Source organism: Diceros bicornis, chromosome 22 (genome assembly GCF_020826845.1).
Source record: "Diceros bicornis minor isolate mBicDic1 chromosome 22, mDicBic1.mat.cur, whole genome shotgun sequence".
In the NCBI taxonomy this organism is placed as follows: domain Eukaryota; kingdom Metazoa; phylum Chordata; class Mammalia; order Perissodactyla; family Rhinocerotidae; genus Diceros; species Diceros bicornis.
In genome coordinates this window covers 58266739-58294703 of record NC_080761.1, presented here as the reverse complement: position 1 = coordinate 58294703, position 27965 = coordinate 58266739, and positions in this window count along the sequence as shown.

Genomic DNA, 27965 nt, shown 5'->3' with positions numbered 1-27965 from the left:
TGGCTGGGAAGAGGGTCTGGCGTGAGGAGGGAGGTGGGGAAGGGCAGATGGACGGTGGCCAAGGCTAGGGAGGAGGGAGCGCGAGGGTGTGGTGGTGAAATGTAAGCCGCCTCATGGCATGAAACGGGTTTTGGTGGTGTTTTTTTTTGCTGAGGAAGATTGGCCCTGAGCTAACATGTGTGCTGATCTTCCTCTATTTTGTATGTGGGTGACCACCACAGCATGGCTGACAGTGGTGTAGGGCCACGCCCGGGATCGGAACTCTGGCTGCCAAGGCAGAGGGCGAGGAACATTAACCACTGCACCACAGCCCGGCCCAAAGCAGATTCTGCTTTTGCCTGTTTTCTGCAGCAGGGTTCTGACGAGATTCATCAGCATCCAAGAAACTGCACAGGCCACCGTGGGCAGAGCCGCTGGGGCAGGAAAGTGGCATCTGAGCTGGGGTAGCAACTGGAGGTGGCTGCAGGTGGACCCCAGGCTGTTCCAGCCCTGCCTTGCCTGCCCCCACCTGCACCTCCCAAGTTTCCCACCAGACCTGGGGCCTCCAGCCCCCTTTGCTCAGCCCCCCCGCTGGTTCTCGGAGGAGCTGGCCCTGGGACAAGGTGCAAGGCCCGCACGTGGGGGCTGATCCAGGAAGCACTATGGGGTGAGGACGTGCTGTAGGGAGAGGACGGCCACAACCAAGCACTGGTGTCACCATTTGCCTCTGTGGGAGCTGCACCTTGGTCCCACAGGGACTCTGGGGCCATTGTAGACCATGCCCCCCAGGTGAGGGCGGGGTGAGTGTCCAGCACCCTCGGCCAGGAGGACTGTTCAAGCATCCCCTCCCCAGCCCTTCCCACCTGCACAGCGGGGACCCACAGGCCTGGACAGAGGCTGCTTTGGGGAGGGGCGGGCCTCGGGGATGGGCACAGTGTCTGTCATTTGGTATATTTTGAACTTTGAACCACGTATTGCATTATCTATTAAAATTTAAAATAATAAGGCAGCCCTTCTTCACCTCTTGCTTTAATCTCTCCCACAGGTCAGGGACGCCTGGTGACCTGGCGTCCAGGTGGGCACTGTAGGGACTCCGCTGACCGCACTGGGAGGACACAGGGCAGGAACACAGCTGCGACGTGCTGACCCCCCCGGAAGCTCTGAGGGTCAGTGGGCCCAGGAGCCCCGGGCCGTGGGACTTCATGGCCTGTAACTTTGCTAAGCAGAAGCTGCCGTGGCTGTGCACTGAGTCGCCAAGCAGGGACCCAGAGCCATTTGTTCTCGGGAAGGGCAGAAGTCTCAGCATCCAGGACAGGCCTTTCCTGGACAGGGTGGGGCAATGGCTTTGGGGTCTGGGGGGGAACCTGCTCCCACGGCATAAAGGCAGAGGAGTGAGCTGGGCCGGGGGCGGAGAAGCCAGGAGGGGGATTACTGCCACCGAGCAGGTCCCACAACATCCTGGGGAAGGTCATGCTCCATGTCCTAGCTCCGTCCCGCTGGGCCATCTCCACACTCAGGCAGGAGCCCAACTGCCTCCCAGCCCCCAGCCCGTCCTGTGTGTGGAAAAACTCAGACTCATTGAAAAGACGGAACTGGGTGTCCTGGGGTCCTGGGGAAAGGAAGGTGCCTTTGGGACAAGGAAAGAAGGCAGCAGGACATTCTAGGAGATGAGGCTGTGAGGATGGCCTGCCCAGCTCTGCAGGTGCCGGGAGCCCAGCTCCCCGACCCAGATGGCCAGGCTGCAGAAACCACGGGTTTCTCGGGGTCGACAGAGGATTGGTGCTCTCGCAGGGCACCAGAGGGGCCTGGGCATCCCTGAGCTGGGATCCCAATGTGGAGGCTGGCCCAGGGGTGGGGCTCAGCGGCAGGCTCGGGTTGGTAGGAAAAAGCTGAAGAATGCACTGCGTCTTCCTCCCCTGAGTGGCTCATAACCAGTCTCTCTCCATCTGCTTTTCCGGAAGACTCTGAGCTGCGCATGGGACCTTGCCTGGTGCCAGGAGGGGCAAACCTTTACTATCCAGCAGACCCTGGACCACTTGCAATTTCCTTTTCCGAGAGACTTCCTTATTTCTCCATTCAGCAGGCACATCATGCTGTGGCCAAGGGGCAGGTGCAGGGCTGCACAGACTTCTACACCTAGAGGCAGAGGCACGCGGGGTTGAATCCCAATCCTGCCCCTTTGCTTCCTTGAGCAGATCTGTTCACTTTTTTTTGTGTGTGTGAGGAGATCAGCCCTGAGCTAACATCCGCCAATTCTCCTCTTTTTTTTGCTGAGGAAGACGGCCCTGGGCTAACATCTGTGCCTATCTTCCTCCACTTTACATGGGACGCCGCCACAGCATGGCTTACCAAGCAGTGCGTCAGTGCGCGCCCGGGATCCGAACCAGCGAACCCCGGGCCGCCGCAGCGGAGCGCCCGCACTCAACCGCTTGCGCCACCGGGCCGGCCCCTAGATCTGTTCACTTTTTGTGCCTCAGTTGACCCCCGTAGAAAATGAGAATGAAAGTTCTGGTGATGCGGGGCTGCCTGGAAGGCTTGATGAGTCCGCTGGTCCCAGCACTGCTGGCCTGGGATGGAGGAGGATGGCTGGAGGGCAGAAGGGCAGGACAGGGGGGCGGGGGATGTCAGAGCATCTGCCAGGTGCCGGCCTTGGTGTGAGGGCCCCCCAGCCCCATTCCCGCTGACCCTCGAGTCACAGGCAGGGCCCCCAGGCCTCGGAGCCTCTATACGGGGGCAGCCTGGCCATGACAAACTGGGCGGCCCTCAAACCTGAGCTCAGTTAGCCGCCCACGGCCCCCTGCGGGGCGCTCGAGACCCCAGTGCTCTGCCTCCACTGACCCAGCTACAAACCCACCCCACTCGCCACGTGCCCCCAGAGACATGGCTCTGAGCAGGCTAGCAAGTTTCCAGGGTGGCAGTGGGTCCCCCAGAATTCCCTCCAAGGAGGGGCTCGGGCTGGCTCGGGCAGAAAGGGGGCCCTGAGCCGTGCCCAGGCCCCGACCTCGCGCGCCCGCTGGGGCCTGGAACCTGCTAAAAGCCGCGGCTTCCTCAGACCACTTGCTAAAAGCCCCAGGTCCTTCCGGCCACGCAGCAGCTGGGGCCTCAGGAAGAGCATAAAAATGTCTGGATGACACTCTTTCACCTTTATTATATACAGAGGCCCCTCATCTCCTGCCTTTCAAGAGGGCCTCTCTGCGGGGGCGGCCCTCGAGGCCGTTTATCTGCAGAGGAATGTCGGTGAGACCCGCAGATGGGGCCTCCTCCGCCCATCCATCACCACCAGAGCCTCTCGCGGGCCGGGCCGGCTGTGGGGGGCTGGGGACGCGGCCTGGGTGGGGAGGGGCAGAGGCCGGCCCAGTGGTGCCAGCCATGGCAGGGGGCTCCATGCAGCCTGATACCAGGGCTCCCGTCCTGCCTGGGCCCCGAGTTAGGCCAGGCCCGCCTCCTGGGAGCAGAGGCGTTGGAAATGAGCTGGCCAGAGGGAGTGGGGTCTGGGGCCCTGCTGGCTCAGCCCAACTGGGGCAGGGGCAAGGGAGTTGGGGTGCAGAGCAGGGGCAGGCTGGAGACCAGTGGGGGACGTTTGGGGGTGAGGCAGTGACCACGCAGGGTCCAGCTCAGGTCCACCAGGCCAGGGTCCTGCACACACTCACGTGGTGAGGGTCGCTTCAGGGTCGCAGCCTGCACCCCAGCTCTTCCCTGAGGTTCTGAGGTGCTCTGAATTCTCCAAGAATGAAATGCCCGTGTGACGTGAGGGGCAAGCACACGCGTTTTGTGGAGCATTCCCAGGCGCTGCCCCCTCTACAGGAAACCGCGATGCGATGGCGTGTGCCTGGTGCTTGGGCCCTCCCCGGCCGTGCCCAGCCACACAGACGCAGGATCACAGCCGAGCCACTGCTCCCACGTGCCAGAGATGAACCGGTGTCAGCAGTCCGTGTGAACACGCCGTCACTCCACTCGCACTCGCTGCTCCGTGCGCATGTCCGGGCCACCGTTTCGTCCATGTGGCTGGGCCGCCCGCACCTCTGCGTGCTGAGACTCACATTCAGCAACGTCAGGGTCACTTCCTTTTCTGTCTCCTCCGTCGTGGTTGAGGCCTTAAATGGAGATCTAGGACGATGTGCATGGGGAGGCGTGTTGCCTCCTGATTTCACCCCGGCTGGTAACAGAACTCACTAAATATGTCAGGAGCTGAGGTGCCGGTTCTGACCGGGCGAGTGGGGCCACTGGGGGTCCACAGCCCCCTCCCCATGGCCATGGTCCCTCGGAGGCTCCTGGTCCTTGGCAGAGGATGGCCGTGGTGGTGCCCACACACTGGCCTGTGCGTCCTGGGGTCACCGGTCCCGAGGGTGGTCCTAGCCCCCACGCACTGTTTTGTAGCCCCCGGCAGGTCAGCGCGCTCAGTTCCCTCGCCCGTGAGAGGAGGTGCGTGCAGAGGGGAGGAGGCCATGGGAGCTCCCTGGGGCGGAGGGTGGGAGCGCAGCCGCAGTGGTAACACAGCCCCTGGACGCTGGCGCATGCTGAGCACTCACTCATGCAAGATACGACATGTGACATTCGGGGCACCTGTTCTGTGCTGGGCCCTGCTCCAGGTAGCAGAGGCACGTGAGAGCAAAACAAGCCCAGACCCGGGCCCTGAGCTGACGACCTGACGAGGAAGGCCAAGGGGGACATCGAGACTGAAAACAGAACCATTTTGGGGAGAGAAAAGAGCTATGAAGAAAGTACCATGGGTCATGGGCTGGGGGCAGGGGGCTCTAGCTCAGGTGGCCAGGAGGGCTTCTTGGAGTGGTGATGTGTGTCAGAGGTGTGTGACATGAGCTGGAGCTGGGATTCATGCTGCACTGGGCGGGGGGGGGCAGCTGTTCTCCCCAGCTGGGTGCTGGGCTAGGGGCTCTGCAGGGCCTCATGGGCACAAGGTGGCTGCCACCACTCCAGACATTACATGCATACAGGACCACACCCAAAGGCAAGGATGTGGAGTGTGTGTGTTGGGGGCAGGGGCCGGGAGTGACACCTGGGACAAGTCTCTCTCATCTTCTCAGGGAGGATAAATCTCTCGCAGACACCCCTTCCCCTGGGAGTTCTCTCTACGTCTCATTGGTCAGAAGTGCCTGCCCCTCTCTTGCCTTCCTTCACTGGAAAGTGAAGAGAGGCTCTGGCTCTTCCCCCTCCCAGTGAGAGTGGAGGGAGAGGGGTGGGGCTAGCTCTAGGGTCAGCTACATGGTCCCATAGCGAGACTTCTCAGAACCTGCTCCTCTCCCTCCCTCCCTCCCTGCCTCCATCCTTTCTTCTTTCTTACTTTCCTTCCTTCCTCTTTCTTTCTCTCTCTCGGTCTCTCTCTCCCTCACTGGGATCCAGACATGCCAGCCCTTTCGCTGTTCCTTGAACCCTGGGCTGGTCTTGCCCCAGGGCCTTTGCACACACTCTGCCCTGGAGCACTCTTCCCCACGTGTCTGTCCACAAAGCCCCCTTCCTTACCTCCTCAGGTCTCTGTCCAAAGCCCCTTGCTCAGCAAGCTCCCTCCCCACCTGATCCCACCGCTCCCTCGGGGTCTCAGCAGCATGGACACCCCCTGCCCCCTGATGTGCTGCTTCTGCTCCTGCTCCCAGCCTCCACGTGGGGCACATGGAGGTTGTTCAAGAAGTCATTCATTCCTTTATCCATTCATTCAGAAACACTGATTAGTGCTGACAGGGGAGGTGGAGGTCATTGAAACCGCCCCGGAGCCCTCGTCTGGTGCGGAAGACAGCCTTGTAAACAGACCATCACAGCCGTGCGGTAAGTGCTGGGGGCAGAGCGGTTGCCATGCGAAGCCTAGGGAGCTGAAAGGGACTCGACACCAGCTGGACGCAGAGGTAGGGGCAGCCCCAGGTGCCAGGCCCGGAGGCGGGAGGGGACGCCGCATCGGGGCCCGGCTGGGTCTTCCGTGCCCGGCACAGGGCTGCGGGGACAGCCTGGCGGGAGCGCTGTGGGCTTCACCTCTGCCTCTCCCTGTGCCCAGGGTGCCCGAGCATGGGTGGGGGCAGACGGGCCCTGGCAAGCGCCTGTGGACCCTGCCCAGTGGCCCGGCCGGGCTCAGGTGGACCCCGTGCACCGCCCTCCTCCCCGGCTCCCTAAACCCTCTGTTTACACAAGCACACAGCATACAAATCACCTGCCTGCACTAATGGACGCTCGCCCGCCAAGGCAGACAGCTGTGAGATGCTTTCGGAAAGGCTTTTGACTTGAGGGTGCAATCTCCCGCTCGAAGCTCCCCCAGCCTGGCTGCAGACTCACACAAAGGATGCTGCACGGAGGCAGGAGGAGCCTGCTCTGGAGGCACCAGCGCAAGTGTCCCCAGGAAGGCGGGCAGAGAAGGGGCCGCAGCCCCACCCACACGGAATGCTCCCACTTCAATCTCAGCAGGCCCGGAAGGATCTTGAAGCCACCTGTGCCCGGCCAGGCGGGGTTCCGCCCCAGTGCTGGCAGAGCCTGGCCCTGTGGCCCTGGGCGGGTTATAGGGCGTAGCCGTCAGTTCAGGGGGCGCGGGCAGGGGGCGTCCTAACGGGGATGAGGGTGGCACCCCCTTCCAGTCCTTTGGGAACCTCTGCTGGCTCCAGGAGCAAGTCCCCGTCCGCCCAGTCTCCGAGCCGTGGAAGGAAGGGGGTCTGGCCAGAATTTAATACCATTGTGTGGCTCCTGTTGTCTCAATTCTCCTAGTTATGCTCCCGTTTATGGGTTTTATGGGGGTGGTAAAAAGCCTCCTTTGAAGGAAATTAATTTGAGGAAGAGGAAGCAAATCCCCGGAAGGGAAAATAGGTGCAGGACAGTGGAGGTGACCCACACCTACCCCCGCCCCCACCTCCTCCTCCCCTCCATCCCCTGCCCCACACAACGTCTCTGGCGGGAGGAAAGGAGCAGCCCTCCTGTCTCTGCTTGGCACCGTCCTTCGGGGGTCCAGCCTCGTGAGCCCCAGCGGTGGGGGTGGGGCTCCCTGGAGGCGCCTGTCTCCCCGCCCCTCCAGCACTGCACAGCCAGTTCTCTGCCTTAGAGACCCTCTCCTCCACACACGAGGGGCTTCCTGCTGCCCTGGCTCCCCCTCCGTCTGTGACGGAGGCCCTGCTGACCTCTACCCTCCAGGAGCCATGGAGCCCACACACACACACCTGTCCCTCCTGGTGGGCCCGCCGGCACTGCCCACTCTCTGGGCTGCCTGTCCTGCAGGCTCTATCTCTGTGCCTTCCACCTAAGCTGTGGGCGCCTGGGGTCCGGGCTTCCTCTGACTTCTAAAGATGTGGACGTGGCATGGAAATGTCACGAGGCCACGGTCACGCCAGCGAAGCCACTCACCACGGACGCCCCAGCCTGCCGCTGCCTCTGTCCACACCTGGGCTCTCCCTCAGCCCTGCGACGGCGCTGCTGATAAAATGCTGCTGCCAGAGGCACCCACGTGCGCACGGCTTTTTGCTTTTTAAATCATTTCTGCAGGAAAAACATTCCCAAGAAGGGGGGTTACTTTGCCAAAGGATATGAGCATTTGGGAGGCTGGTTCCAGTGCTTTTAATGTCTCAATTGCAAATAGTTAAACATGCTAAACCCACTTATCATCTTGGGTCCGAGGGACCATTTTCCCCTTTATTTATTAACCACATGCAGGCTGGTCTCCCTGTTACAAAATTCCGAGCAGTCATTAATTATTCCCAAAGACTGTAGGGTTTCGAAGGAGGTTTGGAGCCAAATCATGGAGGAATCCACTCTCCCCTGAAATCTGGTGCTCCTCCTCTGCCCAGTGGAAACGTGGGGCGGGAACAGGGCCAGCGCAGACAATTACTGTTTTCTGTAACAGCTGTACTGAGATATAATTCACATGTCATATAACTCACCCCTTTTACGTGTACAGTTCAGTGGCTTTTGGTATTTAAGTTGTGCAGTCACCACCACTAATTCCAGAACATTTTCATCACCCCAAAAGGAAACCCCATGTCCCCAGCAGTCACCCCCAGTCCACCCCGTGCCCCCACCCCTGGCCACCACTGCTCTCCCTTCTGCCTCCATGGCTGTCCATCTTCTGGACGTTTCATATGAGTGGACCGTGCAGGCTGTGCCCTTTTGTGACTGGCTTCTTCACTCAACAGAGTGTCCTCGAGGTTCACCCCTGGGTTGGTGGCTCCGTCCTTTTTGTGACTGAACACCATCCCATTGTAGGGACAGACCACGTCTGTCCCTCCACTCATCTGCTGATAGACATTTGGGTGGTGTCCACCTTGGGGCTGCTGTGGACACGTATGTACCTGTGTCCATGTGGACATGTCTTCAGTTCCTTGGGGCACACACACAGGAGTGAACTGCCCGGTCACATGGTAACTCTGTGTTCAACACGCACAGGAACCGCCAGACTGTCTGCCAAAGCGGCCGCGCCATTTTCCACTCCACCAGTGGGGTATGCAGGTTCCAACACTCGGCGTCCTCATCAACACTTGCGATTGTCTGTCCTGGGGGTTTAGCCGCCCTGTGGGTGTGAAGTGGTGTCTCACTGTGGATTTGATCTGCGTTTCCCTCTGACGAATGCTGTTTTGCCTTTTTGTTTCAGTAGTAAGAGTTTTTTGAATATTCCGGGTGTAAGACCCTTGCCAGATATATGACATGCAAATATTTTCTCCAGTTCTGTGGTTGCCTTTTTACTTTCTTGACGGGGTTCTTTGTAGCACAAAATTTTTAATTTCGATGATGTCTGGGTCAGCTGTTTTTTCTTGTGTTGCTGTGCTGCTTATGTCACATCTAAGGAACCGTGGTCAAATCCAAGGTCACCAAGATCTATGCCCATGCTTTCTCCTAAGAGCTTCATAGTCTTGTCTCTTACACCTGGGTTTTCGAGCCGCCTCGAGTTAATCTGCCCGTCGTGCACCCTATTCTTCGGGACAGTAACTTGCTCACACGACCCTGGAGCTGGAGCTCATGAGGAACGCTGGTGAGGCCTGGCCTACGTCTCTCTGCATTCACGACACCCTGCGTTTTGGAAGCCATCTGGCCGTGAGGGTCTTGACGTCGTCCCCACTATCCCCCTCCCCCACAGCCTTGGGTGCGTGTCGGTGCCCCCACTCCGCAGGCGGGAGACTGAGCAGGAGGTGAAGATGCCTGCCCGGGGGAACGCAGCGAGGCAGGCCCATGTTCTCTCCTCCAACCCTCCTGCCCCGCCCCCTCCCAGCAAGAAACAAGCTCTGCCGTGGAGTGGGGTGGCCTCCCTACCCACCAGTCTTCCTCCTCAGGAACCCCTGTCTGCTGCCTGACTGCTCAGGTCCTCTGAGGGGCATACCGTGAGTGAGGGCTGGATCCCCATGGCCTCTGTTTCTTAAACGTACAGCCTCATCTGTGGATGGAAGGAAGGAGGGAAGGAACAAGGAAGGAAGGGAGGGAGGGAGGAAGGAAGGAAGGAAGGAGGGAAGGAAGGAGGGAAGGAAAAAGGGAGGGAAGGAGGAAGGGAGGAAGGGAAGGAGGAAGGAAGGAAGGAGGGAAGGAAGGAGGAAAGTAAGGAAGGAAGGAGGGAAGGAAGGAGGGAGGGAGGAAGGGAGGGAGGAAGGGAGGGAGGAACGAGGGAGGGAGGGAAGGAAGGAAAGAGGGAGGGAGGGAAGGAAGGAAGGAAAGAGGGAAGGAAAAAGGGAGGGAGGGAGGAAGGGAGGAAGGGAAGGAGGAAGGAAGGAAGGAAGGAGGGAAGGAACAAGGAAGGGAGGGAGGGAGGAAGGGAGGGAGGAAGGGAGGGAGGAACGAGGGAGGGAGGGAAGGAAGGAAGGAAAGAGGGAAGGAAAAAGGGAGGGAGGGAGGAAGGAGGGAAGGGAAGGAGGAAGGAAGGAAGGAAGGAGGGAAGGAACAAGGGAGGGAGGGAGGAAGGAAGGGAGGAAGAAAGGAAGGAAGGAGGGAAGGATGGGAGGAAGGAAGGGAGGAAGGAAGGGAGCGAGGAAGGAGAGAAGGAACAAGGAAGGGAGGAAGAAAGAAAGGAGGGAAGGAACAAGGAAGGGAGGGAGGGAAGAAGGGAAGAAAGAAGGAAGAACGGAGGGAAGGAAGGAGGGAGGGAGGACGGAGAGAGGGAGGAGGGAGGTCACGTCCTCAAAGCAGGAGCTGAGTCCCCGCTGGCCCCCAGAGACCGTGATGACAGGAGAATGGGAGTTAAACCCCAGGACAGGTGGCAGGTGTGTCTCTGGGGAGAGCCCGCAGTCTGTGCGCACGGGGCCTGGTGTCAAGTCTTCGGGGACAAGCGGACAGCCTGGCGGGCACGGGGGGTGGCTGAGCCTGAGGAGCCCAGGCTGGGCTGGCAGTGGGGATCCCGGCAGCCACGTGCCCCATCTGTCATGCGCCAGCCACTGGACGGGACCCTCGGGCCTGACAGGCTAAGACGCTAAGTGCTGCCGGAGGGAGACCAGCCGGGCTGCTGGGGCCTGTCAGGGACGCTGGTAGCTGGGGTGAGTGATGGCCCCGGGATTGACCGGCTGTTTGGGTGTCCCATAAACATGGACTTCAAGCGGCCGGGTGACGCCCATCCATCACGCCGGGGCCGTGGTGGGCGGCTCTCTGCAGTGGCCCCAGCTGACACAGCCTTGGCCCCTTCCGGGCGGTGCGCGGCTTATGTCTGACCGCTGGCGGCTCCTTGATGGATGGGTCCCTCCCCCGAAGAGGTACCATGTCCCGCAGGCCCGAGGGACGCCGGGGGCTTTAGCAGGAAGAATCTGGGTGGCAGAGCTGTCCTGCTGGACCACAGTCCTGACCTTGAGAGACGTTGTGAAGCCAGAGGCCTCCGGGTCCACAGAGGGAGACTCCGGCTCCATCACACGGACATGGTCGACCCTCTGGGGCTCCAGGGGTCCACCAGAAGTCTGCTCGCTCTCTTGCTGCTCAGGGCGGCAGCCCTTCTGGGTTCTCTTCTGGCCACAGATGGAGCACCAGCCCAGCCTGGCCAGAAGTGGCCGGCACAGGGCCTCCATTGGGGGACAGTAGGGAGTGGTGGGGACTACAGCAACCAGCACACAGGCTGGCCAGGCCACTCAGGAGCCCTGGTCTAGAACAGCCGTGTCTTCTGATTCCTCCAGGGCCCCTGAGTGACCCAAATACACCCATCCGCCCGCAACCTGTGGGTCTGACCACGGATAACAGCCAGTTCCTCATCTTCGCCTTCTGTGACATTGTGATCAGGGTTGTGGGCTGCAGAGAGGAATGATGGACTCATCTGGAGCTCCAACGAGGCCAGGCAGCTGCCCCTACGGTCACTGCTGGCCACACACCAGCCCTGTTGGCAGTGCCATGGCCTGAATTCACAAGGCCACTTGGCGCCGGCCTTGACGCGCCTGGGCCGTGTCCTGCCGGCTGAGAATGAGCGGTCTGAGTCTTCTGCTCTCACTTTCATCACTGCACCGCATTCAGGGTCTCCATGGGAGCTGGGGAGGGGTGGCTCCTGACAGGGACCCTGAGGGCTGGGCCCCGGCCACAGGCAGAGGTGGGGTTCACACACCCACAGCACCCGGAACTGAGCGGGGGAGGCAGGGGTGGTGGAGGGGCTGGGGTCTTTCTCCATTTCCCCTGATTGTCCTAGTTGTATTGCCCTCCCTACATCCTGCTTTCTCCACACACACCTCCTCTCCAGGCCTGGCTGTCCTCTCCATGCCCAGGTAGAAATGCAGACTTTGGGGACCGGCCAGCCCTCGCTGTCTGGGAATTCCCTCTACAGCTTCCCTCAATGTCGGGCATCTGCCCCTGGTTGCACGCCTTGAGTGACGGAGAGCTCCTCACCTGTCACGCAGCCTCCTTACCCTTGTTTCCTTACTTCTGGTCTCTGCACCTTCCCCCTCCATCCCTGTTCCTGCCCCATCCCTCCCAGGATCCCCACTCTGCTCTCCAGGCCCTAGGACGCTGTCGACTCCTCCTGCCCCAGGACCAGCCCTGCCGAGGCTTGGGGGCAGTGAGTGCATCTCCCTCCAGCGCTTCTGTGGGTCTGGCAGCCCCAGCTGCCCCTCACCTGGGCTACCTTCTGTGGGTGCGCCCTTGTCCTTCCCCGGGGGCCAGGCCCTGATAGTTCTCCTCCCACACGCACTCGTCTCCCTCACCCACTTGGGCTCCTGCTGGTCCACAGAGCCTGCTAGGTGTTGGGCCAATGGGTCACTTCCAGCCTTGACCGTGCGTCCTCAGCCAGTGTGGTGGATGGCTGCGTAGACGGGCGTCCCTCCTGCCTGAGGGGGTTCTTAGGGCCGTGCACGACCTGGCTCTCCCTCTCCTTCCTGGAATCCGCAACCCCCCCTTCTCAGTGGGGTGTCGCACGTGACCTGCTTGGCCAGTGAAACGTGAGTGGAAGTGGTGTGCCCGCCCCCGTCCCATCCCGGCGGCTGGGGTCCCCGGGGACAGTAGCGGGCTGGCCTCGGCACATGGCGTGACTCTTGCGCTCGGCCGGGAGATGTGGGCTCCTCTGTTACTGCGCGGAGCCCAGCTTGTCCTCACTCACGGACCCCTGAAACTCCCTTTAGGGCAAATCCATGCCCTTGTCTGTAGCAGAAGCTCCACCACTGCCATCCCTCCTCCTGGACCCCTCACGTTGCCCAAGCTGAGGGACACAGGAAGGGGTCAAAAATGCCTGTCGCCTGAATGAAGGAGCAAATCCGTCTTCACTCAGCGCCGTCCCCAGGGCTTTGGTCGGCCCCTCTTGCCTACGGCTCTAACACTGAATCCCACACCCCCACCTGGCCCCGGGGCCCTGCCGGCCTCCTCAGCCTCCCGGCCTCCCCGCCCCCCGCTGGGCCACCCAGCCTCTGCACAGCCGCCCTTCCCTGGGGACTCTCTCTCAGCTTCAGGCCTCTGCCCAGTGTCCCGTCTCCGAGAGTCCCCCCAGTCCCATTTCAAGTTGACCCTCACCCACGTCACTCTTTTTAACTCTTTATTTTGGAAACCATTTGAACCTTCCAGAGCAGCTGCAGGAATGAGGACAGACAAGGAACCCGGCAGAGTCCTCACCTGTCGCTGTTGCTGTCGCTGCCTGCGTCCTCTCAGTTTGAGGGTGAGTCGAGGCCTGCTTCAAACACCTCAGGGCGCATTTCCCAAGAATCGGGCTCCAGGCCACCACGGTCGGGTTCTCGCTGCAGTAACTTAACGTCGATGCCCACTGTCCTCTGATCCGCCGCTGTCCGCCTGCTGTGCCAGCTGACGGCGTCATGCTGTCCTTCACAGTGTTGCTCCCCCTCCGGCCCTGATCCTGGCCCGGATCCCAACCCCAATCCCACCCAGGGTCGGGTGTGGTGCCGGCCATCAGGCCTCCTTGGTCCCTGCCGTCTGAAGCAGCACCAGCGCCTTGGTCTCTGTCGCAGTGGTGTCTGAAGAACATGGTCTCTTTAGTGGAGTTCCTCTTGTGTCCACCCAGCGGGGTGTGAGCCACGTGAGAGACGTGTCCTCCTCGTGAGGCCCTCGGCCGCCTGCCCCTGCGGTGATGGGAAACTCTATCTTCGGCTGAGGAGCTGCCTGGTCTCTCGGCTCTGCGACACCCTCCCTCCCCACGTGTAACTCATGGTCTGCGAGGGGACTCGTGACTGGCGATCGTCCTGCTCCCGTGGAAGTCGACCACGGATCTAGCCCCACAGATGACTCCTGCCTGAGCCCCTCTTCATTACAAAGGCCGCAAAATGCTGGTTTTCACCCCTCCCCATTCGCCAGCTGGTCACAGGACCCTTGGCGTCTCCTGTAGGAAAGAGCCGCCCTCCTCCCCTTTTCTCTCTTATTATAAGGATGGGTCATGAGTCCTGTTTTTCAACGCCTCACGTCATTACTCTGCTGGACTGTTTTGGAGCTCAAGTTGTCTCTGGTTCGGTCAGTGGGAGCCCCTGCAAGGTGGCTCTTATAACCTTTGGCCTGCCACCATCAGGTTTTCTCTTTCTGAGTACTTTCTTCATCATGAAATGCATGGTCCAGGCTTATGTTGTATCGATCCTGTGCCAACTTTGGAATGGGCTGCTTTTTCCCGGGTCATGGCATTAAAGACCGAGATCTGGCTGTGGGGCGTGCTCACAGTTGCTGTGGTGTCTTTGCTTCAAAGGTCTCTCATCGGACAGAGCCAAATACACAGGACGGGCAACACAGCCAAAGCCTGACACATACGTCCACGTGCCACATCATGATCCCGCCTCTCACTCCATCCTGGTTTTCGCAGGATGCTCTGGAATGGTCTGGTTTCCTAATCTGTCTACCTGATTGTGTGTCCCCCTGACCCATCCCCAAGTACACTGAAGTAGGGGTCGGCCTGTCTTGTCCTTCACGGTGTGCCCAGAGCAGAGGTCTTCAAGAACTCTCTAACAAGTGGATGTGCCTCTGTGGGCCCCACAAATATTTGCCTGAGGGTTTGGGTTTGGGGTGGGGTCCAGGGAACAAGCCAGCCGGCTGCGCTGGGCAGTGTGAGCCCCTGGCTGTGGCAGACGAGCTTCCCGGCAGCAGCCATCTGTCCCCGGGGCCTCGCAGCCCCCTCTCCCCAGACGCCCAGCACACCTGGGGACAGAGCCGCCCAGGCCACGCACCACGATCAAGGTGGGGCCAGACCTGAGTCCTGGCAGCAGCCTTGCCCTTTGGGGCACCAAGCCTCATTTTTCAGATTAAGAAACCGAGGCTCAGAGAGGCTCTGGCACTTCCCTGGAAAGAAGTGGGGAGCGGATTCTGCCCAAGGGCTTTGGCCCTGAAGCACCAGGAACCACCTGGAGGCGGGTGTCCCATCTGTGCCGTGGGGCAGCTGCCCCTGGGCATCACCTGAGGCTTTTCGGTCCTCAGATGGGCACGTGAGCAAGGTTTTCATCCTCATCCCACGTCCCGCCCGCAGGGTGCTCTGGGAGAGCCCCCCCTGTCTGACGCGCCCGGTCTCCCACCCCCCCTGGGTCTGACTCCCACGGGCCTGGGCTCCCACCCTCGCTCGGCCACCACTCACTATGTGACCTTCAGCACATGCCCCCAGCCTCAGTTTCCTCATCTGTAACTGGGGCTAAGTATCCTCCCCCGCGTGGGAGTCCCCCACCCCAGAGGCCTGGGAATGAGCCCCATGGAGGTCCCGTCTGTCCCCCAAACTTCACGGGCCGTGTGACCAGCAGACACGAAGAAGGGGAGGGCAGCTCATTTTTCAAACAAAACGGTATCAGATGTGTGATTTGGTTAAAAAAATATATTTCTGGCCATGGCTTGAGCCTTACTCGTGAGAGCGCAGGATGGGGGCAGGGTGGAGGGGAGCGTTCCAGTGGCTTAAAAACCCCAGATAAGTGTGTGGTGATTAAGCGCGACCATTAGCTCTAATGGGCAGTAATTGGCGATGAGAAATAATTTTCTGGGGCACAACTGCCCCTGTGCCCCCTCGTCCCGGCCCCAGTGGGGGGACGGCCAAGGGGCTGATTAACTCCCGGGCTGGAGGAAATGTCGGAGGCACAAAAAGTTTCCAGATTTGAGGGTAATTGGGAGAAGGTATTTCACTTTCCACATCAGGCTGATGACGGGCCACCCACCTCCGCCGAGGGGGGGCCTTGAGCTGCTTCCGCTCAGCACGGAGGGGATGGGTGGGGGCGTCCTGGCCGAGGGGTGCCCACTGTGCGACACGGCAAGTCACGAGTCCTGCGGTCCCTCACCGTCCCAGCAGGACTGAGGGTGACACCCTGCGTGAGGGACAGCCATGGGTCTGAGAGCAGAGAGAGGTGGAGGCGACAGGGAAGAGCTCCCGTCCAACCTTCCGACGGTGGTGAGAAAGGCCCCTCTCTCGGAACCTGCCTCCCCCATCAGTGGGGTCTGTCCTTCCCACCCTAAAACTCAGACAAAGTCACGAGAAGGCAGACCACCGTCCCAAGTCCCCTCCCCTAGAGCCACCAAGTCCCCCGCTGGCCTTAGGGCATCTTTGTGGGATTCAGGGAAAGACTCCCCCCCAGCCCTGCCCGACAGGTGCAGCCTCCCTCCAGAGCACTTTGTTTGTCCAGTGGAGCTCACTGGGCTCTGCGGAGACTCTGTGTGCAGTGCACAGCCTGCCCGACTGTCCTCCGAAGCTCTGCTGTGCTCATCCCTCCACCTCCCTCCTCCCCACTCCTCCCACCAAGCCTGACCCCAAAAACATGTCTGCTCACTTCATGTGGTTAAACTCAAGGGTCCCACCTCCATCCACCCACCTGCCTACTCTGTTTCCATGGCCCAGCATCCCTCTCCACCCTGGCCCCACTCCCCTCTTCCCCAATCCAAGGCTCACACTCCTCCTTTCCCCCTCTCTCTTCTCTCTCTCCTTCCCCCTCTCTCACCCTTTTTCTCTGTCTCTCACCGTCTGTCTGTCTCTCTCTCCCAGTCGTGTGTTTCACAGGGACTCTGGTCTGGGTGAGGGAGACAAGCACGGTCGCTGCCCTGGTGAAGCTGGTGTTCTGACGGGAACAGATCACCCCAGAGGAACGAGCTCTGGGAACACGGGAAGATGTGCCTGGGGCAGGGGACACAGTAGGTGGGTGGTCAGGGAAGGCCTTGCTGAATGAATGAATGAATGAATGAACAAATGAATGAGAGGAAGAGATCTAAGGTCCAAAGGGGGGGCCTTAAAGCATGGACCCAAGGCCTTCGGGGAGGGGGTCTTCATTCAGTAGGAAGACCCTTCCGTCCCAGCTCAGAGCCGCCGCACTCCACCAGGCGTGGGGCTGAGCTGCCCGTCACAGGAGGTGTGCAGCCAGGGCTTGGACGTTGCAGAGGGGCGTCCTGCCCTGTGAGGGGCTAGATGAGATGATCTGGGGGTGCTGGCTAGGACTGAGCTGAGGCCCCTGAGCTGACCCCAGAACACCCCACAGTGGTGTCCCCTGGCTGTCCCTCTCTGCCATCCTCTGGCCAGGGCTCAGCCCGGAAGTTGCAGGTGTGGGTTGGAGCCTCAGGACGCCTCCACTGTTCACCAGCTATGTGACTCCGGGCCCTCTGGGCTACAGTGTCCTCCTCTGAAAATGAGACTCAGGGTGTCACCAAGTTCATGGGATGGGTGGGGGCACCTTGGGGCTGGCTGGGTCAGAGAAATCTCTGGCGACGGTAGCCGCTGGCCCATTTAAGGAGTGGGGAAGTGTCTGTGCTCCGGCCCCAGGCTTCGCGGGGGTTTGCCACACAGGGCCTTTTTCTGCACAGGGTCCCTGGATGGCATGGTGACAGTGGCGAGTGTGTACACCGGGCCCGGCGCTGTTCTGAGCGGCTAGACATGTCTGTCTCTTCTGCCCCGACCCCTCTGGGAGGCAGGGACGCCCGTGTCCCCCTTCTGTGGACAGAATCGGAGACTGACAGGGAACAGCGCGTCCGAGCCTGTCTTCTCACGTACGAGGTCACGTTCACCGTGGCGGGCGCGCCCCGCCCTCATCAGCCTCCCCGCCGCGCAGCAGACGGCGCGCCGCCCGCAGGGGCGCTGCGGGGCCGCAGGTGCCGGGACGCCGCCCGGCCGCACACACCTGCGCAGCGGGCGCCGGGCGGAGGGATCTGGCGGGGCGGCGGGGCTCTCAGCAGCTCATCGGCAACATTTGCATGTAATTTGGCAGCGGGTCACATGTGGGAGTCATCAGGCGGAGGAAAGGCTCAATCAGGGCCTAATCACCGTCTGTTTGGAGGTCTGGGCCCCAGCGAAAAAGGAAAACGGGCCTATTTTGCTTGAGTGACAACCATCAGCGGCCACCTTTGACCTCCCCACTCGGGCTGGGCTCGGGGTACATGGAGCTTTACAAACCAATCACGGGCCCCCCCTCCGCTCCCTGGACACGGCCGGCGGTCATTCATTCATCCCTCCTGCTCTCACTCTTTCAACAACGCAGCATCGAGCAGCCTGGCCCAGTGGTTAGGGCCCTCTGGAGGGGACCCGGCTCTGAGCCCTCACCGTGGCACTTACCAGCCAGGTGACCCTGAGCAGGGGACGGTCGGGGTGTCAGTGTCCCCATCTGTGGAATGGGCACATATGGCATGATGATAGAGCTCAGTGAAGGCTGGTGAATGAGGCTGGGGGTGGGAGGATGAGCAGGACTGCAGGGGGGGGGACAGGGCGGGGGCTGGGCGCTGGCCCTCCCTCTGCCTTGCAGGCCATCTGGGAAGGGGACTCCTGGTGAGGCACAGCGTGTCCCCCTCCTACAGAGGAGGGGCTGGGGCTCACCCGGTGAGTACGGGGGCGTCAGCCAGGCAGACAGGGAGGAAACTGTGCAGGCCAGGGAGGCAGAGCTGGGAGACCTGAGAGAGGGCAGGAGCAAGCACGCCTGAAGGGGCCTGAGGGGGCCGTCCACAGGCAGTGACGCTCAGCTAAGCCCCCAGGAGCCCTTGGTTCACCTCTGCACCGAGGGACTCGCCCCGCCAGACCTCCTCCAGAAGTGGTCTCCCAGAGTCCCAGGCCCTGTGAAGGGGCTCCAGGCCCCGAGCCCTTCCCTGACCACCTCCGGGCTTGTCCAGGGAGACTCCACTAAATGAAGAAATGACCGGCAGCCTGAATGAATGAATGAATGAGTGAACAGCGGAGGAACAAGCAGAAGAACACGGTTCCTGCCCCCGCAGCTCAGGCTCCTGGACGGCTCATCTCTCCCCAGGTGCAGGACTCGGCCACTGCGGGGCGGGGAGACCGTCCACCACGCCCAGCTCAGTGCCCGTGCTGCTGGCCACAGCCTGTTGGGGGCAGCCTGGGCCGGCCCACTGGCTCCTGGCTGTGCGAGTCAGGAGTTCCAGGCCGTGGGCCTTGCAGGCCTGAGGAATCGCTCCGGGCGGGCGCCCACTGCATTAGCCGCCTGCTCCCTGATGGTGTTTATCGGGATGTGGAACGGGCCTCCAGGAAACCGTCTGGCAGGCCGGCCTTCAGCAAATGGATTGCCAATTAATCAGCATCTATTTATGAGAACGTTTAAACCATTATTAATGTAGTGTAAATACGGAACCGCTGGCGGCCCAGGGTGGCCGGGCGGGCAGGCGGGCGGGGGGCCATCTGCGGGGCCGAGGCTGCCATCACATTCCTGGGCCTGTTCCCGCCCCGCCCTCCTGGGCACCCCCCCAGCCCGCCCCCCAGGAGCCGCTGCTGCAGGTGCTGGCTCCTCCCGCAGCCCTGCGCAGGGCGGCCCCCAGGAGGGTTCTGAGGCCTTCGGCCGCTCTCCCACCTCGCGAGGTTTTCAACATGTTCTCACTTTAGACGCTGAACAGCGACGTGCGGGTTGAGTTGGTCACTCCGTCACTGGGCAGAGGGCTGGCAGCAGCCACCCGCCCCTCCCCCGTGCGTGTCCACCCTCGGGGAGCAGTGGGTGGGTGTCCCCACGTTGCCCTTGTCCAGTCCCCTCCCACCCCCGACTGCTTGGGACCCACCAACTGCGTCCAGCCAGCGTCTGGTCCTGGGAGGTGGTGGCAGGAGGTGGGCGGGCAGGCGGGCGGGGGGTGCGGCAGGTCTCGCCACCCCAGCCTGTCCCTCACTGCAGGCCCAGCTCTCCGGCTCTCCTCCTTGTCATCCAGGCAGCCCGCCTCACCCCTCGCCCCGTCCACACCTTCATTCCCTTCAGAGACGCCAGCCAGCACTGTTGCCTCCTCACGCTCGCACTGTCTGGGCCTCCAGCGCACCTCGGGCCGACCTGGACCCGCCTCTCTCAGAGCTGGGTGCTGAGCCAGACCCTGCGGGACAGCCATTCGGGTAGTCAGGGGCCCCCCCCCGGGCTCCCAGCCTCGTGGGGTCTGACCTGATGGCCCACTGAGCACCAGTAGCCTCCTTCCTCAGTATCTCTCAGTTGGTTTCTCTGCCGTTTGCACCCATTTTACAGACGAGAGACTGAGGCCACAGGGCTGTAGCCCCTCCCACCCTGCCCCAGCCCGTGCCGCCATGTCCTCAGGGAGAATGTGGCCGCATATTTCTGTGATTTGTAAGTTTTGCAGACGCCTCCCAGAGTTTCCCAGCTTCTCTGTTTTCTGAGGAGCTCTCCCTGCTCTTCTCTGAGAGCGTCTCGCATCCAGACAACCGCGCGTCTAAGAACCGGCGTTGAGGAGCAGTTAGCCCGAGGGCTGCCTCTGCAGGAAGAAAACAAAGTTTGGCTTTGGTGCCAGATGCTGTCGAATGTCTTGGTGACTCCGAGGCTGTGCCCGCTCTGGGTGGCGGAGGTGCCAGCTCCCAGGACGCCTGACAGGACGGCCGGAGCCCCTCACGCCTCTGCCCACGGGAAGGCCAATGCCCCTGCACCGAAGACAGACAAGGCCTCTGAGGCGCAGCCTTTATGCCATGAGTGATGGGGAGCCGTCCCTCCCGTCCTGGCCTAGGGGTCACTGGGGCGTCTAAAGCACTCCCTCAGGCCGCTGCCCTGAGCCACGGCTGCCAGGCTCCCGGTCTGTGTTGACGGTGTCTTTGCCAGACCCTGCTCCCCTCGAGGGTGGGGACAGCATCTTCACCACCTTCATCCTCGTGCCACAAGGACACGCGTGTTTGTTGACTGCCTGATTGACCGACCGTTTCGGAAACCTGCTCAGAGCCACTTCCCCAGGCTCCTGTCCTTTCTCCCTGGCCGTCCACCCAGCTGGCCTCTGCCCTGCACTCCGCTAGCCCCCAGAGCAGGCCCAGGGCTCCGAAGCCTGGAGAGGACCCAGAGGCCAGGACGGCTGCCCCTCGGAGAGAACGTGGACACCCACAGAACCGCCTGTCCCACCCACCATGGCGGGAACATGCGGCCCCAAGGGCAGGGTCTTGCCTGCGGTCACTCAGCACCCCGGGAAGCCGAGGCTTCTGATGTCCTGAGGCCGCCGAGCTGGTCTGCCGGGCACGCGGGAGGGGAGAGAACAAAGACGCAGCGTGAGCCCCTAGTCTGCGGCCCCGCCCCGCCCCCCATTAGCAGAGCAGGCTTGTTTATATTACAGCAGGAATTATTCCAGCCCTAATCAGAGGCCCTGCGAGGTTTCGGCATTCGAGGTATTTCTTTACCCAAGGACACTCTCCAATCCTATAATTTCCATTTCCCTAGACGCCCCTGATTGAAAGCAAACATTTTATATTTGGAAAGGAGAAGGGCCGTGCGCTATTCATAGCCCAGTCAGGCTGTCCAGAGCTGGGCCCTGGGGCCTGGCCTGGCGGGATGGACAGACCCAAGAGGGCCACAGGGGTGTGGGCCAGCTCCCGTGGAGGGGGGGGCAGACCCCAGAGCATCACACCATGGGGAGACTGAGGACCAGGGCGGGTGGGTGCAGCGGGAGCCCCTTCCTCCTGCTCACTGCCTCCCCAGGTGGCTCCCACTGCATTTTCCAGGTGAGGATGCTGAGGCCCCCGTCATGGCGTGGGGCTGAGCACAGCACTCATAGCGGGGGCCCGGCACTGGGGGGCAGAGTCCAGCATTTGCCCAAAGGCACAAACTTGAGAAGCACATGCTCACGGGGGCCCTGGTCTCCCCCTCGGGCCCCCACACGGTCCCGGGACCAGCTCCCACTTCCCCCGGGCGCTGCACACTCCCAGGCTCACTCACCCCCCATCGCTCCAGAACCTCCCAGGGGCCAAGAGGAACACCAAGCCCACTGCCCGCCACCAGGCCCGGCCTCTCCCTCAGCCCCTCCCCTGTGGTGGGAGACGGGACCTCTCTCGGCTTGTCTCCGAGTTCCAGGCAAGGACGGGTGTCCTTCACTGGGGGACCAGAGCCCCCGTACGCGGAGCTGACGTGTACCCAGCCCTTTCTGCCTGCCACACGCCGCTGGGCTTTCCTCAGATGCTCTGTCAATACTTTGAAGTAGATCGAATTGTTGTTCCCATTTTATGGATGAAGAAGCCAAGGCTCGGAGCACTGCAGTAGAGTCGCCACGGTCCTGCGTCTGTTGCCTGCATCTCCATGCCCCGGTGCTTGACTCCTAAGGCTGGTGAGATAAACCGAGGCAATGTGTGTTGGGGTCACCCCCCGCCTGCCGTGCTAAGCGACACACACTTGACTCTTGTTTGGATGGATGACTCCCAGGGCGGCAGGGACGTGCAGAGAGACTCTCTGTTGTGCCCTGTACAAATCTGAATTGTCGAATGATTGAGACTGCATTCTTGGTTTAATTTTTTTCCTTAAAATTTAATTTTTATTTTTATCAAAATAGTGCATGCATAGTTTGTTAGCTGCTTTATTGAAGTATAACTGACATACAAAAAAATGCATATATGCAAAGTGTAAAAGTTGGTAACTTTTAAAAACAGCTTTATTGAGATGTAATTCACAAAACATTCAATTTGCCCATTTAAAGTGTACAATGGTTTTTGGTATAGTACGTTATTAATTATTTTCAAGTGTGATAAAATACATATAACATAAAATTTACAATTTTAACCATTTTAAGTGACCAATTCAGTGGCATTAGTTACATTCACCACATTGTACAACCAAACAGACACTCTGTCCCAACAAACACTCCCTCCCCACCCCCACCCCTGGAACCTCTAACCTACTTTCTGTCTCTATGAATTTGCTTATTCTACACATTTCATATAAGTGGAATCATACAATATCGCCCTTATGTGTCTGGCTTGTTTCATATATCATAATGTTTTTCAAGGTTCATCCATGTTGTAGTGTTTCAGAATTTCCTTCCTTTTTAAAGCTGAATAATACTCCATTGTATGCATACAGCACATTTTGTTTATCCATTCATTTATTGGTGGAAACTTGTGTTGTTTCCAAATTTTGGTTGTTGTGAATAATGTTACTATGAACGTTGGTGTCCAACTGCCTGTTCAAGTCTTTGTTTTCCATTCTTTTGGGTATATACCTAGGAATAAAATTGCTGGGTCATGTGGTAATTCTAGGTTTAGTTTTTTGAGGACCCATCAAACTGTTTTTCACAGCGGCTGCACCATTTTATATTCCCACCAGGAATGTTTGAGGGTTCCAATTTCTCCACATCCTCACTAACACTTATTATTCTTCTTCATTATTTTTCATTTGTTGGTTACAGACAGTCTGCTGAGTGTGAATTGGTGTCTCGTTGTGGTTCTGATTTGCATTTCCCTGATGACTGATCATGTCGAGCAGCTTCCCATGAGCTTCTTGGCCATTTGTGTATCTTTTTTGGAGAAACATCTATTCAAATCCCTTGCCCATTTTTTAATTGGGTTGTTTGTCATTTTGTTGTTGAGTTGTAGGAGTTGCTTATATATTCTGGATATTAAACCCTTATCAGATATATGATTTGCAAATACTTTCTACCATTTTGTAGGTTGCCTTCATTTTCTTGATAAAGTTGATATGTTTTGACATACACACACATTGTCTGTCTCTCTGTCTCTCTCTCTCTCTCTCTCTTTCTCTCATCTATCTATATATATCTCCATGGAACCCTCACTACAATCAAAATACTGAAGGTGTACATCATCCTCAAATGTTTGTCATGTACAGCTTTTTTTCACTCAGCATAATTATGTGGAAATTCATTGAAATTGTTGTGTTTAACATTACTTCATTCTATTTTATTGCTGAATAGTATTCCATGGAATGAATACACCACAGGTTGTTTAACCATTCACTTGTTGAAGGATATCTGATCTGGGCTGGTTCCAGTTTGGGGTGATTATTTTGGGTTATTAAAGCTGCTCTGAACATTCATATCCAAGTCTTTGTATGGACTTATGTTTTCATTTCTCCTGGGTAAACACCTAGGAGTGGAATTGCTGGATCAGATGGTAACTCTATGTTGCGTTCTTTGAGGAACTGCCAGACTGTTTTCCATAACGGCTGTGCCATTTTCCATTCCCACCAGCAGGGTGTGAGTGTCCCAGTGTCTCCACATCCTCGCCAACACTTACTCCCGTGTCCTTTTGGGGATAGCCTTTCTAGTGGGGGGTGAAGGGGTTTTCATTGGCGTGTCCCTGATGGCTAATGATGGTGAGTATCCTTTTATATTCTTGTTGGCTATTGTATATCTGCTTTGGAGAAATGTCTGTTCAGATCCTTTCCTCATTTTTAAATGGAGTTATTTGTCTCTTTATTATTGAGTAGTAATAGTTCTTTATATATTCTGGATATGGTTCCTTTATAAGATACAGAATTTGCAACCATTTTACCCCACTTTGTGGTTGTCTTTTTACTTTCTTGATGGTGTCCTTTGAAGCACAAAAAGTTTTAATTTTGATGATATCCAGTCTATCTTTTCTTTTGTTGCTTATCTTTTGGTGTCGTATCTAAGAAACCATTTCCTAATCCAAAGTTGTGAAGATTTACACTGACAGTTTCTTCTAAGACTTACATGGGTTTAGCTCTTACATTTGGATCTTTGATCCATTTCGAGTTAATTTCTGTATGTGGTGTGATGTAGGGCTCCAACTTCATTCTTTGGCGTTTGGATATACAGTTGTCCCAGAACCATTTGTTAAAAAGACTGTTCTTCCTCCATGAGTCATCTTGGGACCCTTACAGAAAATCAATTGACTGTAAACGTGGATCCTGTTCTGTTCCCAGGATCCACATGCCTCTCCTTTGTCAGCACCACACTGTCTCGATTACTATAGCTTTGTAGTAAGTTTTGAAATGGGGAAAGGTGGGTCCTCCAACTTTGTTCTTTTTCAAGATCGTTGTGGTGTTTCTGGGTCCCTGGAATTTCTGTATGAATTTTAGGATCAGCTTATCCAGTTCTGGACAGAACTCAGCTGGGATCTTGATAGACATTGTGTCAAATCTGCAGATGATTTTGAGTAGCATGGGCATTGTAACGATGTTAAGGTGGTCAATCCAAGAACATGGGTTAGGTGCAAAGCACATATTTCCATTTATTTAGGTCATCTTTAATTTCTCTCAACAGTATTTTTCAGTTTTCATAGTAAACATTTTACACTACTTTTATTTAACTTATCCCTTAGTATTTTATTCTTTTCGATGTTATTGTAAATAGAATTGTTTAGAGATATATTTGGTTTTTATATATTGATCTTGTATCCTGCAACCTTGCTGAACTTGTTTATGAGTTGTAATAGATTTTAGCAGATTCCTTAGAATTTTGTGTATACAAGCCCATGTCATCTGCAAATAGAGATAGTTTTACTTCTTCCTTTCTAATCTAGATGATTTTTGTTTTATTTTCTTGCCCAATTTCCCTAGCTAGAACCTCCAGTACAACCTGAATAGAAGTGGTGAGGACAGACATCCTCGTTTTGCTCCTGATCATAAGAGGAAAGCATTTGGTTTTTCACTATTACTTATAAAGTTAACTGTGGGTTTTTTATATATGGCTTTATTATGTTGAGGTAGTTTCCTTCTAGTCCTGTTTTGTTGAGTGTTTTTATGATGAAAGGGTGTTAGAATTTGTCAAATGCTTTTTCTTTATTAATTGAAATGATAATGTGGCTTTTTCCCTTCATTCTGTTGATGTGGTATATTACATTAACTGATTTTCAGATGTTAAGCCAACCTTGCATTCCTGGGATAAATCCCACTTGGTCTTGGTGTATAATTCTTTTTATACATTGCTGGATTCTATTTAATAGTATTTTGTTGGGGATTTTGTGTCTATATTCATAAGAAAGTATGAAGGAATGGTATATCGTTTTCTTTTCTTATGATGTCTCTTTCCAGTTTTGATATATGGGCAACACTGGCCTCATAGAATCAGTTGGGAAGTGCCCCATCCTTTTTTATTTTGGGAAGAATTTGTGAATAATTCACATTAGCTCTTTTTCAAATGTTTGGTAGAACTCACCAGTGAAGCCATTTGTTCTTGGACTTTTCTTTGTGGAAGTGGTTTGATTAGTAAGTCAGTCTCTTTACCTGTATACGCCTATTTAGATTTTCTATTTCTTCTTGAGTCATTTTTAGGTGTTCTTCTTTCTAGGAATTTCATCTCAGTTATCTAATTTGTGGCATACAGCTGTTCATAGTATTCTCTTATAATTATTCTTATTTCTGTAAGGTCAGTAGTTATGTCCCCTCTTTCATTTCTGATTTTAGGAATTTGAATCTTCTCTCTTTTTTTCTTACCAATCTAGCTTAAGTTTTGTCAATTTTGTGCATCTTTTCTGAGAACCAGCACTTGGTTTAGTTGATTTTCTCTTTGTTTTTCTATTCTCTATTTCATTAATTTCCACTGTATCGCTTATTTCATTCCAGCTGCTTACTCTGGGTTCAGTTTGTACTTCTTATTCTAGGTTCTTAAGGTGGAAGATTGTTGATTTGAGATCTTTCCTCTTCTTTCAAGTAATTTACACCTATAAATTTCCCTCTAAGTAGTTCTTTAGCTGCATCCCAGAAATTTTCATGTTATTTTTTCATTTTTGTTTATCTCAAAGTATTTTCTAATTTCCTCTGTGATTTCTTCTTTGACCCATTGGCATTTACTGGTGTGTTGTTTAATTTCTGTATATTTGTGAATTTCACAAATTTCTTTCTGTTATTAATTTCCAATTTCACTCCATTGTGAATGCAGGTCATACTGTGTACAATTTCAATCCTTTTAAACCAATTGAGGTTTGTTTTGTGACCTATCATATGGTCTGTCCTATAAAATGTTTCGTGTGTGCTTGAGAAAAATGTGTATTCTGCTCTTGCTAGGTGCAGTGTTCTATAGATATAAGTTAGGTCTAGTTTGTGTATATTGTTGTTCAAGTCTTCTATTTCCTTATTGATGTTCTGACTAGTTGTTCTATCCATTATTGAAAGTGCAGCATTGAAGTCTCTGACAATTATTTTTGAATTGTCTATTTCTATCCTCAATTCCGTCAGCCTTGGCTTCATATATCACAGGGTTCTGTTGTTAGGTGCATAAATGTTTATAGTTACTATAACTTCCTAATGGATTGACACTTTTATCATTACAAAATGTCCCTCTCTGTAGCTAGTAAAAAATGTGAAAGCTATTTTGCCTGATACTAGTATAGCCTCTCCAGCTGTCTTATGGCTGCTGTATGCATGATGTATCTCTTTTACTTACAACCTATTTGTATCTCTGAATCTAATGTGTGTCTCTTATAGCCAGCTTATAGTGGGATCATGTTTTCTTTTAATCCACTATGGCAATCTCTGCCTTTTGATTGGATTGTTTAACCCATTCACAGTTAATGTTATTATTGACACAGTTGGATTTACATTTGTCATTTCACTTTTTGTTTACTCTATGTCTCCTTTACTTCTTTTATTTCTCTCTTCCTCCTTTGCTTCTTTCTTTTGCATGAAGTGAATGTTTTTTAGTGTAACATTTTATTTCCTTTAACAATTCTTTCTCTATATTTTAAAAATTATTTCTACCACACATAAGAATCTACTTCAGATTTCTACTAACTTAATTCCAGTAAGATATAGAAATGCTATTCCTAGATAGCTCTATTCCCTCTCTCCCCTTTTGTGCTATTATTGTTGTACATATTATGTCTATATATGTTACAAACCCAAGAGTACATTGTTATACTTGCTGCTTTATACTGAGAAGCTGAGAAATGAAAAGACAGCAAATATATATTTATTGAGTTGTTATATTTACCTTACTATTTACCGTTTCTGTTCCTCTGTATTGGTTCCTGTGGGTTTGAGTTACAATCTGGTATCACTTCCTTACTCCAATATAACTCAGCTCCTACCCACCTCATTTGTGCTGTTATTGTCAAATATATGACATTTGTAGCCCAACAATACATTTATTTACATGGTGTTTCATACAATTGCTTTTTAAATCAGTTAAGAGAAGAAAGAAAATATACATTTATTCTGTTTTTTAAATAATTACATAATTACCTTCAACACTGCTCCTTTTTTTCATGTGTATTAGAATTTTCATCTGGGTTTATTTGCTTTCAGTCTGAAGAACTTCTTTTAATATTTCTTATAAGGCGTGTCTACTAGCAACAAATTCTGTTTTTGTTTACTCAGGAATGGTTTTATTTCACTTTCATTTTTGAAAGATAATTTTGCCAGATATAAGATTCTTGGTTAAACAGTATTTTTCTTTCAGCACTTTGAGTATGTCATGCCACTGCCTTCTGGCCCCCATTGTTTCTGATGAGAAGTCAGCTGTTAATCCTATCTGGGCTGCTTTGGATGTGACAAATCATTTTCTCTTGTTGCTGTCAAAATCTCCTTGTCTGT